A 22,231-nucleotide genomic window follows, 5' to 3' on the forward strand; every position below is an offset into this window, starting at 1 on the left:
TCTCCCTCAGCTGAAGATACCGGAGCAGTTGCCTCCTGCCGTCCAGTACTGAGTGAACTTTAATCACTTTTCCTATTTTGTTCACACTGGGGAAGGAGCCAGACTTCAGTGAAAAGCCTGCAGTCACTGTTGATGTTAAAGAGCATGAAATTTATCTGACTTCCATAAAAGATGAGCTCTGCCCTTCCATTCCTGCTTTTGCTAAGCTGGCTGCTCCGGGGACAGCCATTCTCTGCTCCAAAAACAAATATTTGCTTTTAGCGTGGATGGATGCTGCTGCCTAGGAGCGCCTTTCCCCTTGCTTTTTAAACTGTACATTTAGTTGTTTCCACCTACAAAGAAGACTTGTGGTCTTGGGAAAGAAATTTAACTTTATCATTTAGACATGCTGTTTTGCAAATGAAGGTTTTAAAAATTCAAACAGTTCCTGTTTTACATGAGTAATAAGCTCTGGCTAATTGGTTACCATAGAAGCAAATTCACCAGAATTCTCAGAGAATAAGAGAGTAAGAGATTTACCTTTTATTTTTTGACCCCCCTTCCCTACAGAAATGTCTGACAGTGAAAACCTAACTCTAGGATAAAATACGAAGTTTCTTTTCTCACAAGCCGTACTTGGAAATTTGAGACATCATTTATCTGGTGAAAATTATAGTAAGTTGTATTATTTCATAGCATTCTATTACTGGGTTTTAAAACCTCGCTATTTGGAATTGGCTCTAAAATTCCATTATTAATGCTTGCTTTCCTCACAATGGCAAATCAATGACATTTTTGTGCATATTTCACAGTGCACATCTTCTCTAAGGATTACTGCTATATAAATAAGCGTTTTCAAAACAACTGACGGTGTAACTTTAGAAATGTGTATTTCTGAAGTGGTAACATTTCTGTGTCATTTAATTACTCACATATTTCAAATCCTGTAGCAAAATGGAATGTAAAGAACCCAAAAACAATTCCAGGAGCAATTTATCTCTAAAACATTTTATGTATATAGCAAACCTGAAAAGCAGTAACAAAATTGCATTGATAAGCTTGATAATAAAAAGATTGTGCTAGAAAGGAATGAAAAGTGGTACTGATCCACTGACCATCCACTGTGCATGCCATAACCTACTCTAATCCCCAATTGATACTGACAACTGCAATGACAAGGGCTAAATTGGAGCCATAAGTGGGAGTAATGATTGACTGCCACTTCAGTACGTCAGCAATTGCCCAACTAAAATGAATACCACGCAAACGTCCTCCTGTAAAGCAGAGACCTATCAAAGGGAAAGAAGAGCTTCTTTAACTGTAACGCATCCCAAAAACATGCCACCGTGGGTGGGATGTGCACCCAAGTGCCCAGCAGACGTGAGCTGGCCCTCAGCAGGAGGCAGATGCACAGAGGAGGCTCTTCTTGCTGTACTTTTAGCTGTGACCACCTAGGGGCACTCAGCGTCCTACAAATCCATTGCAAATCTCAGCTTTTGATCCAGCCCCATTCCGGTGTAGAGCACAAAACATATTTTCTGTCAAGCATCCTGCCTTATATTCAACTTGAACAACAATGATGAGTATTGTTTATTGATACTTTATTACTGGCAGATAACCAGCCAGACAGCCTTGTTCCCTCTAAATGCTTCTAAAGAGCTTTTTTGATAAAGGCTTTAATATACCATGAAGATTTTCAATCAATAGGCAAAAATATACAGACCATATCTTTTGAGAAAGTGATTTCAGAATTTAAGGCTGGACTTCTTCCAAACTGCCAAGAAACTTCCAAACTGCATGGAAAGCTGTCTAGAGGGAGTTCACTTAATTATAATTCACTACTGCTTTGAAAAGGACGTGGCAAAAATGGACAGGAATATAAAACTGAGAAAGCACCATAAGGTCAAGAGAATCGCAATTTTTTTCTTCTTCACATGCATTCTTCCTTTGTACATTATATTTTTTATATACAAAACGTAAATGCAAACATAACTATTCCTACATTTTGGGATTCTGTGAATTATTAAAAAAAAAAAAATGGTATCATTAGCCTTCCAAATTTTCAACAAAAAACTCCTAAATATTTTCAGTGAAGCAATCAGCAAAATAAAGTTTTACATTGGCACAAATGGTTCATTTAGGCTAAACTGCAGCAGCCTACTAGCCAATCCTATCTGATATTTTATGGTCAGGTTTTATAGCATGAAAATTCTGACTTTCAGCCACATTTTTTTCCGTTCAAACAGAGTTCACTTAACAAGCAGAATGCAGACCTGCTGCTTTCCCTGGTGGCCAACTTCACTTGTTCAAAGTCTTTGAGAATCTTGGAACAGAGTAATAGCTCTTAAAAGAACTTTGGCCTGCAGCTGTTATTAACTAGCTTTGGACGTATGGACCTCCGTTGACAAGCACCTCATGTAGAGAGGTTAAAAAATTGCTACCATATGCTTTCAGCTTTTTTAACCTACAATGTAAAGGCTCAAAAAAACCCCAAAAAAACCCAACCCCAAACAAACCCTTTCAGTACTTTAAAAATACAAATCAATTTACACATAAGCCGACACTTCTATCTTCTACTGCCTTACAGTTATGAAATATGTATGTCATTTTTAAAAGGGTACTGCAGTGTTCCAAAAGGCAAGAGCTGATTTCAATGAAAGGAACAACTGGTTATAGGTACAAAGATCTCAATGGGCTTCATTACTGGACACAAATTAAAAGCCACCACACACTTAAAACCAACATTAAATAACAATAAAAATCTGCGTCATGAGAAAATGTCTACTGCAGAGAAAAGCATTCTCTCCTCGATGAAAGCTAAAGCTAGCACTGTTTATTACACCTTTAGCCTCATGTGTGTATACCTCATGTTAGTTTTCTTTTTTTGTGATCTAGTTCAGATCTGAAGGAGGAGCTGTATGCTCAACTCCTTGTTCCTTTTTTCCAGACAGATCCACTGGTTTACTGAAAGGTATAACTCTCTGGACAAGGACAGTCTCATCATGAGACCAGAGAACTTTTCTTACTCACTAAGGAAGAAAGGTACCAGTACTTGTACCATACATAGCCTGAAATGGATATTCAGTATTTTTGACTTTGCTGAAATAAACACCCCAAAACAGTTAATTACTGAACTCTTATGTCTCTGTTCCACAGACTCCCATTTCATTCTCTAAAAACACCTTAACAGCGTTTAGTGAAGAGGTTAGTGAGCCTCACTTCAGCATACATCAGATCTGGGTTTGAAGATTTCAGATTCTACAGGTACTGTACAGATTTTCCTTACTTACTGGAGGATCCCCACTGAGTATCAACAGGAGTTTATTTTTTAATTTTAATTTATCAGGGGGTTAAAGTGCCTACTCAGACTGTTAGATGAAAAAAAAAAAAAATACTACCATGAAATGAATCGCCTTATACAAGAAAGTTCTGCCATTCACAGTGTAGCCAAATATCCCAAGCAGTAATCAACAATAAATTGGAGTTATGTTTACAAATCCAAGCTACTGCTCTATGAGATGATGAGAAAACCCAAGGAGACTTACTTTCCCTTCTACCATAATAAGTTTTAACTTCATGTATTTTAATCCAGGCCAGTTTTCCCAAAATCCAGGAATATTCCATGTGCCAAATATGTTTTTTTAGTCAGAGAACAGAATAATCACTGGGAATATTAAAACTACCAAGAATTATATCTAGATAAATGGGCAGGAAACTGTAGATCTAGAAGAAATGCAGTCACTAAGGAAAGATTTTCTGTCTATCATAAGTACTTACAGAATTTCATTACCATGTTGCATAAATATACATATTTATACATATACATATAACTATACCTATTTAATACTTTTACAGTAAAATAAAAATTCATCCTGCAAAGTATATAAATACAGTATTATAATTTCATTTTAAGATAGGGGAAAAAAGGGATCAGTACCAAGGGACTAGCAGTGGGAGTCATCTCACCCATCTTCAGCCAGATAAAAAACATATAGTCTAGTCTCAATTGTCTACAGAAAGGTGATGACACCTTTAGAAGAAGAGTAGCTTTATCTCTGTCGCCGCATTTGAGAATACAAGAAGTTTTGAAAGGCAGCTTGGATTTAGCACCTCAGTTTCAAGGAAGCCAAGACAGAAATCCACACAGACTGACCCTGGCATGCTGCCTAGCCAAGGTCAGAGAACAGTTCACATTAGTTGCGTACTGAACTGATGTCTCCCAAATACCAGGATGGTTCCCTAAGCATTTGTACATTAGGATATGGCATACTCTAAAAATGCTGGATTTTTCTGAGTAGAGGAAACAATCCAGACTTTGTTCTCTAGCCAAACTAGAGCATCTAGTAGAGTATCTATGGGCATCTCCTGAGCTCCACAGTCTGCTCTGAAGTATGACAGACATCCTGTATTAGAAGACTTACAACTGCTCAAAGCTGGAGTCAACTATCCCAGTCTCACTGCCTCTTCCTCTAAGGGATTTAATTGACAACTTTTAAACCTCAACAAGTTCTATATATTTTGATGTTAATTACAAGAAACACAACCTATTTTCCAAGAGGTGACCAGAATGGCAACCCAGAGACTTTCAAAATAATTTACCACTCAGACCCACTCTTCAGTCACAAGTAGAGTCAATTTTTTCATTTAAATTATTAGCTGGATCAACAGTTAGCTCTTAAACATGCAAATCTGCTTACCACTTCAGGCTCAAAAACCTTAGTTAAATTCTACCCATATAAAAATGTGATGAGAAATTGCTGAGACTTAGAAAATACAATGCTATTGAATAGCCACATAAACTTTCACCTAAAGCTGATCATCTTAATAAAGAGAACCTGTTAGATATTACTTATATGGCAGCATTGTCAACGAATGGACACATTGCCTTCTAATGAAGTTGCACTAAAATATTAAGGTGGGGAGGGGATGGATGGAGTGTGTGCATGAAGTTGATTTTGTGAGCTTGTTTAGTTGTGAAGATTTTTTTAATTTGGCTTTTGGACAAATTCTTAGACCATGACTTCCAGGATTGCACAGCTTTACCACACAGGCACCCCTAAGGGAGGGATCCCCATTCTCCACTAACAGCACAAAGACATAACACAGGAGGTTCATGGAAGTGCTTCATCTCTGCACGCATTCCCTGGCACACAGCCAGGAGCCTGACAGCCTCAGCCCAGGAAACCTACTGGAGCAGGGCAGCCACGGGAGCCTCTACTTTCCCGCAAAAAGTCAAACACAGAAGTTTGAATTTTTTCAGTTTGGAAAAATGTTCAGGGTGGACCCTAGGAAGCGATAAAAAAACCTCTAGCCTAATTTTTGTCATTGTGAAAAAATATGAAAATATAAAAATCTTTCAGAATATGAAATGCAGGAAAATCCATTAGTGTACAAGTCCACTTACTGAATAATACTTTAAAACACTTCTCCCCCTGTTTTGGCTCTATGCACCATCTGATCATTCAAAAACTAAACCCACATGATAAAGACAGAAAAAGATACATTTTCAAAAATGTATCAACATGTATAGGTGACTAACAGAAAAAACCAGATTATTTTAAAACCTTTCAATAAATCTCACATAATTTTCCAACAGCAGTATCAGCCGGCTAAAGAAACCAATTAAAATGTACCTACCCTCCCATACTGACGTAGGCAGTAAAAACAGCATGGATATTCTGATTGGTGTTCCTCCCCATATACTATGAGGATTTAACCAGTAGTCCATGCATAAACTATCTCCTTTTATATTTCTTAAACACATCATTAGTATAAAAAGTTTACTGCTTTTGGAATGAGGACCTTTTAACTAAAGAAAAAGAAAATAAAATAATAAAAAGAAAATAAAAATTCCTTTCTAGACTACTGCTTTTCTATGCTTTTCTATGTGAGACTATTGAGTGACTCACAATTGTTTTACTCTAAAAAGTTGTCACCATTTACAGTAAGTTCCTTACAATTTATTCAGTATAAGTAATTTAGGGATTTTAATTAAGCTTGGTAAAAATAGGCCACAATTCTTTATTAATTTTGCCACTGTTAAGAAGAGTGTCACAGAAGAGCAAAAAGTCTTGAGTAGTTTCATAATATTTTTATATTTTAAATAAATGTAGGTTTTAACTCTCTAAAGGAAGTTTCAATTATAAAAGTATACTAGGTCTTAAACCTACTTGCAGGCACGAAGCTAAGAATTTGATAATTACAGGAAACATCAAATTCAAGATGTAATAAGCAAATAGTCGACTTCTTTACAGAACAGACCTTTTTTATTGCAATGTGAAATACGACATATTTCCTATATATTATGGTAAAATGGATATTTTAACAGTAACAGAGCTAAATATAGGAGAAATTTGTGATTTAGGAGGAACATTTGTTTTATCTAAATTTAATAAAGACCCCATGGCTTAGATACAGCTGTTTTTATCAGTGAAAGCCACAAGAAGTTGAAGTTTGGTTATTGAAAATTTAATTAATTTAGTGAACCCATTCCATTACCTTAACATATGGTATTTTTTACAGAAGCATGTTATATTTTATGAAGTTGTTTTAGCTATATCTACTAGCTTTCATAATCTGGTTCACAATTCACCAACTCCTGGAAAGCATCAGTCCCGATTTGCATTTTTTAAAAGACAATGAACAAAATGTTCTCAGAACAATAGGATTGTAAACATAGGGCAACCTGTGAACTTCTACATTTCCATTCGGATTTTGCAGTACTAGTACCATTTCTAATGAACATCTGAAAAATATTTTAATTCATGAATGATTTAGCATCAGTACAAATCTGCCAATACGAGCAATTCTTGAATGAGAAGAGAAAACAGAGTTCTTTAAAGAACAGGCATTCTTTAATGGATTATTCCTCTGTGTTGCTTCCTGGGTTTAGATTTAAATCAGGGCATCTATTACAGCAGGGACCTCCATTCCTGGGGGGATACTAATTCCATCTCATGCAGCTAAACACCAGGCAGGCTTAGACTATTTATCTGGACGTCAATAGCATCATACAGTGTCACACAACTGACTAAGCAAAGATTGAAAATTCTCTATTCAACAATCATGTCTTCATGGTCACTTGCACAAGTGTTATATTTCACGCTGCACCTATTATAACAATCGTGCAACTATACTTTATGGGTAGCCAAGCACTTTTTAGAGTAAATGCAGCCCAATTACCTGTTCCAACAAGCAATAGGAAGTTATTTCACAGAGACGTGATGAGTAAATATCATTAAGAAAATTTATGAGGGTTTTTTTCAATAATTATTGTTTTCCTATATATAAATTCTTTTGTTACTTATTACATATTAGCAATCAACTTTTCAGGATCCTGGTATGAAAGCTCTTTGGAGATTTCAGCAGTACCAAAAGCATAATTATCCCTTGTATCTACACAATATTAAACTAATTGCCCTCACATTTCCCAAGCAACGTCAGAAGCCACGTGATGGTTTAAACTGAGCTCTGCCTTGTGAGCAGAGCTCTACCCATCAGGCTGGCAACAGAGTGCAAACATCTTGTTCCTTGCAACTTGCTTTCCATCCTGAAGCACACTGACTCTTTAATACTAAGAGAGAAGGAAAAGAAAATAACAACCAGAGTTGTGTTAGCACCTTCAACAACTGTAAAGCATATTCTGCTTCATAAGAAATCAAATCTAATTTTGACACAGTTATTTCTAAAGAAAACAAAAGAATTTTTAAAGAAGTGATGCTTCTGAAGTTATCAGAGAAATACAAATGACAAATATGCACAAATGACAGTAACCAAACTCCAAATCCTGAATTTATCCTTTAACATATTTCTTTGACAGCCAGAAGCTTTGATGGGATACCAATAACAAAACATTAAAAGCAATTTCTTCTGGATTCTGATAAGAGTCATCTGCCCAGCATCTGAAAAGGAAAGCAATGGTGAGTTTTGAAATGAGAGCAAAGATGTGTCATATATGCCACGAGGGCATGTGCAAGTTCTAAAAAACAGCAAAAGAAATAGGAAACTACACCAAGGGGAATTTCAGATCACTTCACATCAATTTTTGCCTGTGGCAGATTTGATATACTGCATTACTGAATTACAAGATGCTTATCAGGCTTTTTTGTTCCTGTCTACAATAGAATAAAACTAATCTATTTATAATTTTTATTTTTACAATCTTTAGAAAAAAATACACAACTTGAACAACTGGAAAGCTAAACGAAAGAGTGAAAATCAATAATTTTTATTTCTGCACCTAGCATCTTTCCAACAAAGAGAATAGAGAGTCACAAACATTCCTTTGGATTAACTTAATTATAACCTTTTCACATGCAGGGACCTAGAGACAAACTGCAATCAGTACAAGTTCTCACCTTTCTGTCTGCTCAGTTACAACCCTGTCTCTCACGTAATTCAACCCCAGTATTCCTGCTAAAACATTTTGAACTTCAAATTTAGTTCAGTGTCAAACATCAGCAGCCAGCCTAGCAAGCACTGACCTAAAGGATTCAATCTGTAATAAATTACATACATTTTAATCAAGTAAATACAGCTAAATAAGTTTGAACGGATAGACACGAAGGAAAAAAACCCTTTAAGTTAGGTTTGGGGTATGCTAGTGATTCCAAGGACATCATCATACATAAAGAGAAAAGCTTTTGAAATATGAAATAAAAGTAGTTTCTAAACATTAATATCAAACTCTTTAAACATGTGCAATCTAGCAAACTACAGAAGATTTCAGCTACTGGTCTCTCAGCACTATTCTTATTTAAACTTAGTTTATAGGAAATGATACATTATTCAAAAATTCCAAGGAAATATACTCTAATTGATTGTGATAGGCTTCTCTACTTCACAAGTTTAGGAAATTTTAAAATTCACTCTGTAACTCTAATCTATTTTAAAGAGCACTATAACACCAAGAACACAGAGGTTTTTAAGTTGTATTTGAGGGTAAAGAAGAATGAATAACATGAATCTGAGTCTCTGAAAAAGGATTTTTCACACTTGGGAATTAAATTAATTAACTAATTAATGACTGTGAAGTGTGAGATGGTGGGAATATGAATCAGAATTTTCCATCATAGAATTTTGTGCTTGATTTCTAGAAATCATTTCTACTGAACAACTTAAAAAAATTTTACTGAACAACTTAAAAAAACCTACCAAAACCAACTAAAAGCTCTACTGCATGTGAAGTCATTGACAATTAGCCTAATTACTTACATGAAAATCTTAGTTAAAAAAGAATTGTATCTTATGCCAGTATATAGATTTACTTAATATTGACTGACCTATTTTCCATAGTTTCATAAAAATTGGCTCAGAAACAGAAATTAAAAGTACATATTTCAAATCGATACAAGATAGTCCACCAGCTCTAACAATTAAGATGCAGCACCCAGATTTAAATACTATTTTCAATAGTTTTTAGTGTTTTAGCAACTTGTATAAAGTTTCATATAGGGGAGATCCCCTGCCTCTCACAGGCTGTAGAAAGGGCTGAATTAAAACCTTGGAAGGAAAAGCAGAAGACTGAAAGGAAGTACCTTTTTGGCATGTATGGTTAATGAAAGTCTGCATCTACACTTAAAAATTTGTAAGCAGATCTGTCCTACCATCTTTGAGTCTACTAGTCTAATGGGTAGTCTCTTCTGCCTGGGAAATGATCTTGAATGAAAAACATCTGACTTACAAGCCACCATACAACTCTTAAAAGCACTGAGTACCTAAATCAGAATCATATGAGCTCTTGGTGTTGAACTGAAACCAAGCTGTGCTTCAATCTGGCCCTACAAAATGGCAGAGATTAGACAAATATTCACCAGCTTGAAGAACCTGAGAAAAACACTGACAAAATTATGATCGCGTGTCAACATGTGACCGTAGTTAAACTGCTCACATGTGTAATCAGCAGGGACCTTAAACATATTATTTGCATCAACCAAACAAGAGAGACCTGTCCAAACCATTGTCACAATAAAACTTTGAGAAACAATCCAACTCCAGTATTTTTATGAGGATGTAATCAAAGTCATTCATCAAAACACCATTTCAGCAGAGAATTAGGCCTCCATTGACATTTTCTCCGGCAGCTCAAAGGTTATTAGGAAGAGGCAAGTATACCACATTTCAGTATTTTCTCCTTGAAGCCTAGATTACATCTCCTGGAAGTGCCTGACTGAAAATAAATTCAAGTTTCCTGTATTTGTTTAAAGGAATTAAAAAGGAAAGCATGGGAAACAAATACATAAACAAATTTGTCCAAGAGAGAGGCATAAACTTAGACTGAAACAGCTGCTGAGAGGCTGCTGTGGACCACAAAACACACAAAAAGGAGGCTGTGAGCAGGGTTGTGGTTTCTAAGCTCCCAGGGAACTTCTCAGGCAAGAGATGGAAAATGACAGGACCATGGATACCAGGCTTTCAGAAGGAACAGCTCTTTGGAAGATGCTTGCAAGCCCTCAGCACTCTCTTCAAAAGGGCGATGATCTTATAAATTTGAGACATTTTGCAAAATTCACATTGTTCCCTAAAACAAGCCACAACTTCAGATTTCACTGTGCCATTGAGATGTCTCTTCTCCTTTTTTCAAGGATGAATGAGGAGGAAGGAAAAATTGGGAAAAGCACATGCATCATCCCCTTGCAAAACTGTCCATGGAAATAACTTCAGTGTAGCTGGCCCTTCAAGCTGTTGGAATGCCTTCTCATATATCAAAGTAGGAATGAAAGGTGGTAGCAGGAAAATCACTGACAAATTCCTACTGAGTCAAACTATGTATTTCCATACTAAATTACACAACATCTTTAGTATTATTTTTCCTATTACAAAGAGCTGCCCCTAAAAATAACTGTGAGATTTGTAACATCTTCTCCTGGCCATTGTTAAGAGTCTTCACCGTTATTCTCCAAAAATAATATTCCACATGTACTTATTTAACTATTTAAAATCAAAGTTTTAATTCAGGAGGAGAATAGTCCTCAGATCCTACCTTAAATAAAATTTGAAAAATTAATGCCTGTGCAGAATGGAAACGAGGATTAATTTCCCCGTGGAAAATACTTAACACACATAAGACAGTTAATGGAAACAGAACTGTGCTAATGTATTTTACATTATGAATACACATACATATGTTATTACTTCACACTTACATCATGTCCCTTATCTGATAATCCTCAGATGTGTTTAAAACATTAATGACTTTATCCTCACAGAAGCTCTACTATGTTGGAAGCATTTTCCTGTTGATTTCATTCCCCTCGTGTGAGCTCTCTGGGCATGCAATACTATGTTGTACCTGTTTGGAGAGTGCCTATCAATACCATGGAGAAAACCTCATTAGCAAATTCACGATAATTAAGAAGTCACCATGGAACAGTGAGATTGTGCACTGTGGAAATTATTTATATGCCCCAACTATCATACAACCATACCATATTCCTACTTCTGCTTCTAACCCTTCATAACTCTAAATCAGAGCTGTTTCTACTGTGTTACACACTGCACAAATCTACCATGAAAAGAAAATTCTACTACTTCAGAGAATTTATATCTAAACTTAAAGCAGAAAGACTAGGCAAGGGAAAAAAGACAAAACATAATGTGATTGTAAAGCCACAGGTTAGTGGTATCTATAATTAAAGCTAATTATTAAGACACTGGCAAGTTCTCTTCTACCCTGCTTGCAAAAATCACTTATGTGTGAAAGCCACTTAACTTGACCCAAATGGCTGACTAACAAAGGGGATCTTAACAGGATAATAAAACCCACGCTTTTTGACAGAAAAAACCCATGCCTTTGAATTATAGAAATTGTTTAATTATATATGGTCTATTTAACTGAGGTTTATATAGACAAGAAAAAGATTTTAAATATTAAAGGCATGACTGTTTCTCAGCATATAAATAAGACTTTTCTCTAAATCCCTAGTATATTGAAAATTCACATTATTCCTCATAGGATATCTATGTAGGCAAAAGACACTGGAAAAGATGGATTTGATAAACAAAAAGTAGTATTTCTTAAGAAAATGTGAACATCAGAAGTTAAAATACCAACTGAGAGAGGATTCATGCCCCTCTTAGACTGAACAAGATTTTGTCTATGATGTATATGCTGGTGAACTCAGAAAAGAGCTATCTCCCCCCTCACTAATTTACATGCTTTGAGATTTAAATAAATAAAAATTCACTTTTAGGATGCTATTTATAGTTCTTTTCTATAGGTTAAATAGAATTCCCACCTCAGTAGACACCCTTAGTGAAATATTTCATGAATTAGTTCTAGAAACAGATTTCCAAGAAGCTATAAAGACCTCAGTCCTTTAACTGTCTGGGAAAAAATGTCACACATGATTTTATTTCACTTTATATTTGAAGTTGTTTTGTACAATATGTTCCCATCTTTATCTCTACCAGTGTATATGCCAAAAGAGGATAAACAGCTCTCTTATCATCCCCCAAATGTCAGTCTCCAGGAGGTTATCTTACATCTGGCTCTCAGTGTTCCTCTTGGAAACTGGACATAAATGATTACCAGCAGTGCTTGGAAGGCTTTGGTCGAGCAGCAGCTCTGGTCAGGCTTTGTGACATAAGCCTTCATATCCTTCATGTCCAGAGTCAGAGTGTTCATCACCTGAATCCAGATGCCAAAAACTAGAAGGCTGAGAATCCCAGTGGATTCCATTGAGTATTGCTGTGCCTTCAAAGAGCAGGAAAGAGTTTTATGCCAAATATTTAAAGTGAGCACTTTATTGCCAATCCCTGGAAGCTACAGTGGAGCTATTTCTCTGGCTCAGAAAACTTATATTGCTTATACACATATGTGAATTAACGGAAATAGTGCTCATTAGGCCATTTAAATTTGTAATGGGCACATGAATATTTACTGGAAATAAGGAATATCATATCCATCTTATTAAGATTAGGTAAAAATGCCCAGGCTGTGTATTCTTTGTGCTTCTGTATCAATTACTGCATTGAATGAAAGAGACCTGCACTTTTGGTTTCAAAGTTTCTTTCCCATTTTCCAGTCTAGAAATAATTTCATAGCCTACCTGTATCAATTTCAGTAGTACATAATTTCACAGATATTTAAACCAGATTATATTCCTATTTCTATAAGATCCATAGGTTTCTAAGATACAAATTGAGGTGTTGCATTTCTCAAATTGTCATCATTCAATGAGATTCCAAAGGTCCTTCCTCGCCAAGACACTGAATACGTAGTTATTGTGATTTACTGTAGGGAACAGCATTGTTGTAAGCTCAGAGCACGCAACACTTGTCATAAAACGAGTAAGTGGTATCACAAGACAAGGAAGTGACTTGTCAAAACCCCAGGACAAAACAACACAGAAACTCAGTATTTAAGAATCATTTTTCTGCACCGTAAAATAGTTCTGAAGTTCAATACAATTATATGATACCCAATAGCCCACACCAGAAACAGTTCACAGACTGTGAATTCTTGTTTTTCACATGACAGGACATAGGCTTTCTAAGTTAATGAGAAAGAATGAAGACTGAAATGCTGCACTCGTTGACCCCAGAATTAGAACCATAACCAACTACATCACGTAGTCATACAGATTTTTTTTGCTATAAATGCAGATGCAGCTGTATGTTTGTATTCAGCATGTTGCAGCAAATGCGTACATTTACAATAGCTCAAAACATCTTGCTCCAAGACCTCATGAAAATGCACTTGTAAATTTAAAATTCTTATTCTAAATAAATTTCAGATCTACCCAGACAGAATTGTACTTAAAAAATTATTTACCCAAATGAGTATTCTACAGTCCTTGCTAAGTCAGTCTTCAGCCATGAATCCATTTGTTACAATTTTCTTCAAACTCATTCTTGACTTCAGGTGTAACATAACAATTGATGTAATCCATAAAACAGCTTACTTATAAACAGTTGCAAGGAGGGAGTTCAGTAAAGCCTCTGCAACTGCCCACAAATTAAATGTGCTAGGAATAAAGAAAAACTGTTTACAAAATCAATTTCTGTGAAAGAAGAGTTAAAGAATCCTCTCAAAGAGTTAAATTAAAAGCCAGAATTTGTTTCTCTGCAGAAAATACTATGACTGCATCTCCAATCTTTAGAATGCTATTTAATGTACATAGGTAAGATGCTTAAGTGTGGGGAAGAATGGGCAAGCAATACAAAGATAATGATTTCTTCAGTCTGTAGCTTGTCAGTTTCATCCTGGAGAAGAATTAGCAACCAGTCATAACAAATGCAGAAACTGTACATTCTGAATATACTGAAAAATGTCCATTTTAGAAGGAATAGCACAGGCAAGGTTGCAACCATATGGGTTTCTGGAAATCATACACAGGAAGAGAGGAGTTTTGGAAATTATAATGACCTAAGTGTCTTGTGAGACATACACAGATACAGTTTTGACATAATATAAATGTATTTCACCCTAAAATTTGTTATTTTTAATTAGTTTCAGCAAAGAGAAGTCCTCACCTCAAAGTAAAATGAGTTAGATGACTTAACACATTCTCCAGTGCTGTTTTCTATTATTTCAGCTTATAGAAATAGAATTATTTGGTCAGGAAGGGACATTCAGAGATCTCTACTCCAACTCTCTGCTCAAACAGGGATCAGGTGGTTCAGGACCACATCCAGTTAGGTTTTGGAACACCTCCAAGGAAAGAGATCCCCTAATCAGTCTGGGCACCTGCTCCAGTGTTCAGCCATCCTTCATGGTGAATTTTTGCCCTCTGTTACATAATCAGAATTATATATATTCATCTTCTATATTGCCTATTGTTCTACTGCTGTGCAGCTCTAAGAGGAGCATGGCTCTGTCTTCTCTGCATCCTCTGATGACGGTGTTGCACACAGCAGCAAGGTCTGCCTCCACCTGCTCTTATTCATGCTAACCAGACCCAGATCCCTCCGCCTCATGCGCCTCAGCCTCCAAACACTGTGGTGTGATCTTCTTCTAATGAAGAGCCCAAACCTGGTCACAGTTATCGAATTACTTGAGAATACACATTTGAAAAGAGTGCTGCCTGAAATAAAGCTTTAAATAGTGCCCTTAAAGGAAGACAGCATTAGTATCATAAAAAAAATTTTCAAAATCTGTATCCTCTTTCAGTTTGTATTTTCATCGTTAAATATTTCAAAGATTCAAAATTATTCTAAAGAAACTTAAAATACTGGTTAGAAGTTTTGAATGAAGTATTACGTGTGGTCGTAAAAAATATAATTCCAACCAATGCTATGGACAGTAATATGCCATCAGAATTTTAATAAATCCCAATGAGACATCTTTTAGGCACTAGATAAGCAAGACATCAAGATGACTATAAGATATTATGAATGCCAAACAGAATCTCTATGGAGATCACTTCAAAGGACATTTTCCTGCATCCATAAAATTAAGTTTAAATTATGTGCTGCATGGATCTTTTGTATGTGTTCCTGTTACCATGAACAACCAAATTCCATTACAGATGTATGAGCAATTGTTTTCCATCTTTTCATGACAGTACAAAAATTCTCTTCAGATAAACTTTCATTTGTCTTTTGATTTTACAATGTTAACTCTGATAGACATTAAAGGTTTGCTGGAAAGGACTGATAGAGCATTCCTATGATCTTTTATTTCCACTCAGACTTAGGACATAATCTTTAATCTTGGTACATAGAAAACTTCCCTCGATGCAATTTGGTATTTTGCCTAGGAACAAAAATTGCAGAATCAGGTCTGCAATTTGAATTATTCTGTCTTTTTTTTTTTTTTTCTTTGTATAGCCAGTTTCATGACTGATTAATCGACTTTAAGGCAAATAATGAAAGCAACACATTTGAACTGCCTTTTCCTTGGAAGTCAGCTTATATATTAACAGAAAATAAATTAAAATTCTTAAATTACAAGTTAAAAGAAGAACAAAGTAATGTTGAAGCCCCATTATTTGAACATTTTGGGATTTGTTTTTAAACTATTTCTTCTCATCACGGGTCAATTTAATTAGAAGTAACTTCTCAGAACTACCTATAGTCATGAAACTAGACAGAAAACCTGAATGCATGTAGGACTTACAAGGCCCTTCAGTTCATTCTTACTCTTGCTTAGGGCTCCCCTCTAGAAAATTAAGACTGACCTTTGCCAGTATTATATGACTTTACGCCAAAAACTTTCAGCAAGAATTGTCAAATTTTGCAGATTTTAAGATGTCTTTTACCCCAAATGATGCATTTCTCCCATGCACCTGGAACTTTACCGAGATTTAACGTTCAGGGTTGTTATAGTTTCACACTTCAGTTAGGCCAGACAAGGATAAATCACAAACATTTCGCTCCTTCTACTTTCAGTGGTGACTGACACTGGATTAAAATGTTTCCTGTTTGCAATGATTTCAATGTGCAATTCTCAGAGCTACAGAAAATTGTTGTACAATTATGAATTTAACCTACAGCAGATGATGCAGACCTTGGTACAGTAAAACATTCAAATACATGCCAATTTTGACATTCTGCAAGTGTGTCATCAAATGATAACTTACAGATAGATGTTCAAATTTTTAAAGTATTTTTTCAGTGTCCTAATCTGGGAAGCCTTTAAATGTATGCACTCAATAGGACTTCTATTACTGAATTCAACAGAACCAAGATTTCACCCTCTGATTCACAGCACCTATACTGGATTAATCACAGCAGCTAATTTTAGGCTCCTACACATAACCTTGCAAGAACACCACACTTCTTAGTATTTATTAATGCAATCTTTTCTACAATATTGTTCAAATACCTTTTTTTAAACAGCAACAGAATGAGAAAAAAACAAAAACATCCACTCTCTTGCATTCTCAATCTGTTCCTGTTTTAGTTTCTGTCACAGAAACAAACTGTTTTCAGCAATAGTTTTTGACTAGATTTCTGCTGGTGTAACCAGACACAATTTAACAAACTTCTGTTACAGGAAATTATGAGGAAAAAATATTGCAACATCTCTTTTGAAACCTAATTTAAATATCCTAATCCTGATGTTTTTATAAACAGGTCTAAACAAAAATCATAAGCACACATTACTCTTACTTTACCTTCACTCCTCCTTTTCTTTAAAAAACTAATGGAGTAGCTTGCCTTTCCAGTCAACAAAGCTCTTTTCATCAAGCCATGCTGACTATCTCTTCCTCCCTTTTTTACCCCCACAATGAAATTAGTATCTTGTTAGTATATTATAGAAATTAGTATATTTCCTGACACACTCAGCTTAGTAAATCTTAAAATGTATGTATTTCTTCTACAAAGGTGATTTTCACTCTCTCCAGTGACTGCTGTTCAGTGTATAAATCAAGATTTGAAAAAAATTTATTTCCTGAAATTCAATAAGCTTACCATGTTAGTATTCTTCTAGCCAATTCTGTGGAATGCCAGTTTTCAGCTACTGGATCCACATTTTTCTATTCTCACATTCTTAAGTTTTAGTCGCATGGAGAATTAAAATCTCACTTTTAATTGCTGTGGATCATCTCACCAAGTTTATTTATGCTTAAATCAACCTGTCAGTGGATAACACTATGGAACTTTGTGACTTGCAGAATAGAGACTGCATTTGAATTATAAAGCTATTAATTTTGGCAGAGGTGGGCTCTTTTTCGGCCAACATTTGTGGTAATCTCATTTGGTGTATCTGGTAGACTTTCCACTCAAGATGCAACTTTGCTTGCTCCACCTGTTCTTTCATGTCCCCTCAAGCGTCTGCAGCTCTCATTCTCTAGCCAATACCATTTAGAGGGCAAATTCTTCTCTGCTAAAGCAACCATCTGCAACATCTTACTGATCCCTTCCTTTACCCTCTACATATATATGTGGACCCTAAAGTACTACTCTACTCACATGTGCCAAAACCCACATGAACTTTCTATAATTTTCTTCCCAATCCTGTCTCCATATCCAGCTGCAGGATAAATTAACCTTCACTATTTATGTATGTTTCAGGAAAGAAGTAAGCAGTAAGCAATCCTTTGAAAATCTGCAGGAATAACAATAATGTTATTTTCATCCATTTACAGCTGAACAACTGAAAAGAAATTTCATTCATAAAATGCATTGATAGTATTCCTCTTTCTTGTACACAAAATGATCTGTATGGTCATACTCTTGTGATTTCACAGTACTGTCATCTAAAGAAGTAGATGTCTATAAATATGGAATAGTCAAAAAATTGATTTTTTAAATTTTTTTTCCATGTAATAGGAATAAGCTCATTTTTTTCCTCAAGTTAATTAGCTTTCCTATTTACAAGGAAACACCATGTTTTATTACCATGAAAAGATTATTACTTGGATAAAATATCAAACAGAATAGATTTGTAAAAGTGTTGTAAATAATTTTCCTAAAAATAACACTGGGTATATTTATCTTGGAGACAGCCAAAAGCTTAAAAGGACATTAAATTAACATTCTCTGAAGAGTTACACAAATTTAAAATTTCTTTCAACTCCTGTGGGAAGAAGGAAAATAAGCACTGTTATTTCTATTTTATGGCTAAAGAAACACAGACAGAAGTTAAGTGACTTGCCCATAGCAATGCCGTGAATCAACGTCAGTGCCAGGACTAAAATTTATGAGTTCCTTTTTCCTACCAAGAATGCTAAGACACACACTGCTCTTTAAAACATATACTACTTAATATTTATTACTATAAAAATATGCAGTGTGCACCTGGAATTGGATTAGTACAAATATGAGTTAAAGGTTTACAGTCCTTTGCTATTAGGTGAGTTGGTAGATGGATAAAAATACTCATTTAGCTACTTCATTACAGCTTTACAATTACAATTTTAGGCCAAATTAATACTCTGCTAATCATCTGCCTTCCCTTAAAGCTCCTCCCCCCTTACTTGAATGACAATCAGTAACAATCGCTGGCATTTAAAAACTGCTGCACTGGGTGGTCTTCATTCCTAACCCAGCTATCCATATACATGTATTTCAAATAACTTACCTTACTTCTGCTTAGTCAATATTCCTATTTATAAATAATGTTAGGGTATTTTTTTCATGTGAATCCAGTAGTATCAGGAGACCAAAACTGAAAGGAAGTCAGAATTGCCTAGCAGCACTTAACAAATGCACAGCAAGAAAGGAAACTCAGGTAGATAAGAGTAAAAAAAGTAAAGAGGAAGCAAAGCAAATTGAAGTTGTTCATTCCAGAAGTCTCAAAGATGGTCAGGAATTCAACCCTACTTTCATTGCTGTTACTGTTGCTAAAAAGACAGCTTTGCCCCTCATCTGACATGCATGCTTCTCCTCTGAAGGTCCAGTTACCAAATTTTCCTTTCAATCCCAGGATGACCCCCTCCACAGGGTAGCATGGAAAAGTTCAAAATGCAGTTCTCATTGTCAAAGCTGTGCCTGGATAACTTTCTAGTGCTGGCCCAAAGTCTGTGTACAGTTTAACATATGTATAACAAAAATTAGGCAGAAAAATAACTTTATCAACAACTAAAAAAAATGCAAATCTGGGCAAAAGAGCCAACAAAATTCTATCAGCGCAGAAAGCTGTAGCACAGTTTACTATGTCTAGGATTAAAAATACTTCACTGCATTATGCTGGCAATATTTCCCTCGAATGCATTCTTAAAACAAATTAAACCCCAACACAGAATTATTTCACATAGCAACTGGTACTTAATGTTGTATCAAAATGTAATTTGGAGTTTAAATTAAAGCTTGTTAAAATGCTTATCTGAGAGATTTATCCAATCAGCTTGAAACATCAGTTAATCGATGAAATAGTGATAGCAGTGTTGTATAAGTACAGAACCACCTACCAAAACTAAAGAAAATACAAGATAAAACAATCTGTGAGTACTACCTATTTCAGTATGAACACTTTACAAATCTGCAGGAACCTCATCTTGCTACAGGGGATAGGACACGTGATATGCAATATAATCCTCCAGAAAACCAAAAAGGATCTTCTCAGTACTGAAAAGTTGTGAGACTGAACAGAAGGAAAACAGGAGTTGTTAAAGGGACGCCAAAGAAAAGATACAGCAAAGAAATGTGTTCAGTTCAAGTCAAAACATACAAGAAAGTCACAACATCTCAAAAAAAAAGAACGCAAACACTGAGTCACAAATTTCTTTCCTACAATTTAAAAACATTGAAAAAACTTCTGAGCAGTTTTTTCTGACCATACTACTTTTCATGAATTTAGGAATATTTCCTTCTTAAGCTCTATGCCTTCTTACACACTGCAAACTCTAAGTAGTGACAGCAGTAAAATCTATTTGTACTTACAACAATGCAGTTTAAACCAACACCTGCTGCTAATTTAGCAAAACACAGATTTAAACTCCTTTTGCCTTCACATCTCTCTCTTCCAATTCTAAACCTATTCTTCTTCAACCCTGCTAAAAATCAATAAACAACTTTTAAGATAAAGAAATAAATATTCAAGAATAAGTACTCTAAGAAACTCCTGCCTCATCATCTTTATGTCAATAATGTCATTTAGATTCTTTGTTTTCACTTGTTTAAAAATCGTCAAAACTTCTAAACCTTAGAAGTTAGGTGCTAATGCAAAACAATAAAATATCTTTGGGGCTTGATATATGAAATTTGACTGAACACCTATATTCTTCATTCAAGAAGCCTCTATACAAAACATAGATTATGAACATTGCCCAGTCTGATGTGGGGCTGCTTCTGTGTGACCAAAGCCTTCCAAGGAGAGCCAATGACAGTGCCCCAAGGAAAAAAAAAATCTGTCACACTACAGAAAGGTTACATCTAAATGGAGACAACATGCTTGCGGTAGAGTTATTTTGAACAGTCTCAAAAGACTGTTCATCACAAATCTCAAGAGTAGTGTAATTTAACAGTAAGGTTATATATAAACTAATCATAATTATATTAACTTACACTGTCCAGTCAGGCAGGAGGGAAGGTTCAACGAAACATTGTACAAATGACTTTGTAACACTTTAAAAGTCCTCTCAGACCCACTACCATTCACACAATTGTAATTTTATTAAAAATACATCACACCTTTATTTTAGCAGAAATGTGATCCTGTTTTAAGGATGAGTTGGTGAGGAATGTAAAATTACATTAAAAATACTTTACAAAAAGAAGTTGCAATTTTAATATGTATTTATACACATCATAAAAGATTCTCTTCTCTTCGACTTCCCTTTATCAAACCAACAACATACCAGTCTCTTACAACACAGGAAAAAAAAACAAACAACCCAACATTAAATACCTGAAACAAAAAGTTTTACCATAACTGACGTTGACCTTATAGGAACAAATACCTATCACAGAAGGCACTGCAAGTGTCCCACAAACACCAATAATTAATTCATTTCACAGCACCTTCTGAATACAGTTTTTCATCTCATTATGAGGTGCTTCAAATTTAATTACTTCATATTTTACATTATTACTTCTGTTATAAGATAAAAAGCTATTTGGCAACCTGCCTGCTTTGATCAAAGTATCTGATTTAAGAGCAAAACAAAATGAAAATTGAACATTAAAAACTATGGGAACAAAAATTTCTGTGTGCACAAACATACTGGATTTCTTAATAGCATTATTTATATTAATGTCTGTTTTTATACAAAGCAAGTATTTGCCTTTACTTTTCCTTTGTAATTTTTTAATCACCTCTTATCCTGGTGCCTCAAAATTACTGGCATAAATTAAAACATAATTACATGCAGATTTCTTCCAAGCAGAAAAAAGAGACAGTTTGGGAAATTCCATCACATATGTAGAGGTTTCTTGTAGTTTACTATATGTTTACTTTGCAGCTCTATAATCCAGCCATGCTGAATGCAGCATACAAATTATCAAAGAGGAAGAGGTCTCTGTGGCTTCATCAGGGAACTGTAGAAGTCACGTACAAAACTTTTATTAGAAAGATTGTGGTACTGCTAGCCAGTTTCTCAATCTCATTTAAGATTTTCCAGCATTCAGAGACAGATATATCAGGAACACAACTACCTGGGACAGAAACACAGACAACATAACTCTGAGGAACACAACTTTCACCAAGACCAGTCATGCCCCTGAGTATCCACCACCACAGTTAAATATATTTCAAACACATCATTCCTCATTCAAAGATGCAACAGTTTACCCACAGACTGAGCCTGAGGAGTTGCAGATCCCAAAGGGGTATTTTGGATTGCTAACTATTTACCTAGAAATTGGGATCATTTGTTTTGTTTACCCACGCAAACCCTAGAGATAATGAAATTTTTTACAAAAC

The 22,231-nt window shown here is 35.3% G+C and overlaps 1 protein-coding gene across 2 annotated transcripts in view; it reads right to left on the minus strand.

Moving 5' to 3' along the window:
• Positions 1-22,231, minus strand: part of SLIT2 (slit guidance ligand 2) — a gene marked incomplete at both ends in the record, with an annotated part of 259,444 nt that overhangs the window by 128,928 nt on the left and 108,285 nt on the right. The window lies entirely within an intron of this gene.

This window comes from Coloeus monedula, assembly GCF_965178545.1.
Source record: "Coloeus monedula genome assembly, chromosome: 5".
NCBI lineage: Eukaryota > Metazoa > Chordata > Aves > Passeriformes > Corvidae > Coloeus > Coloeus monedula.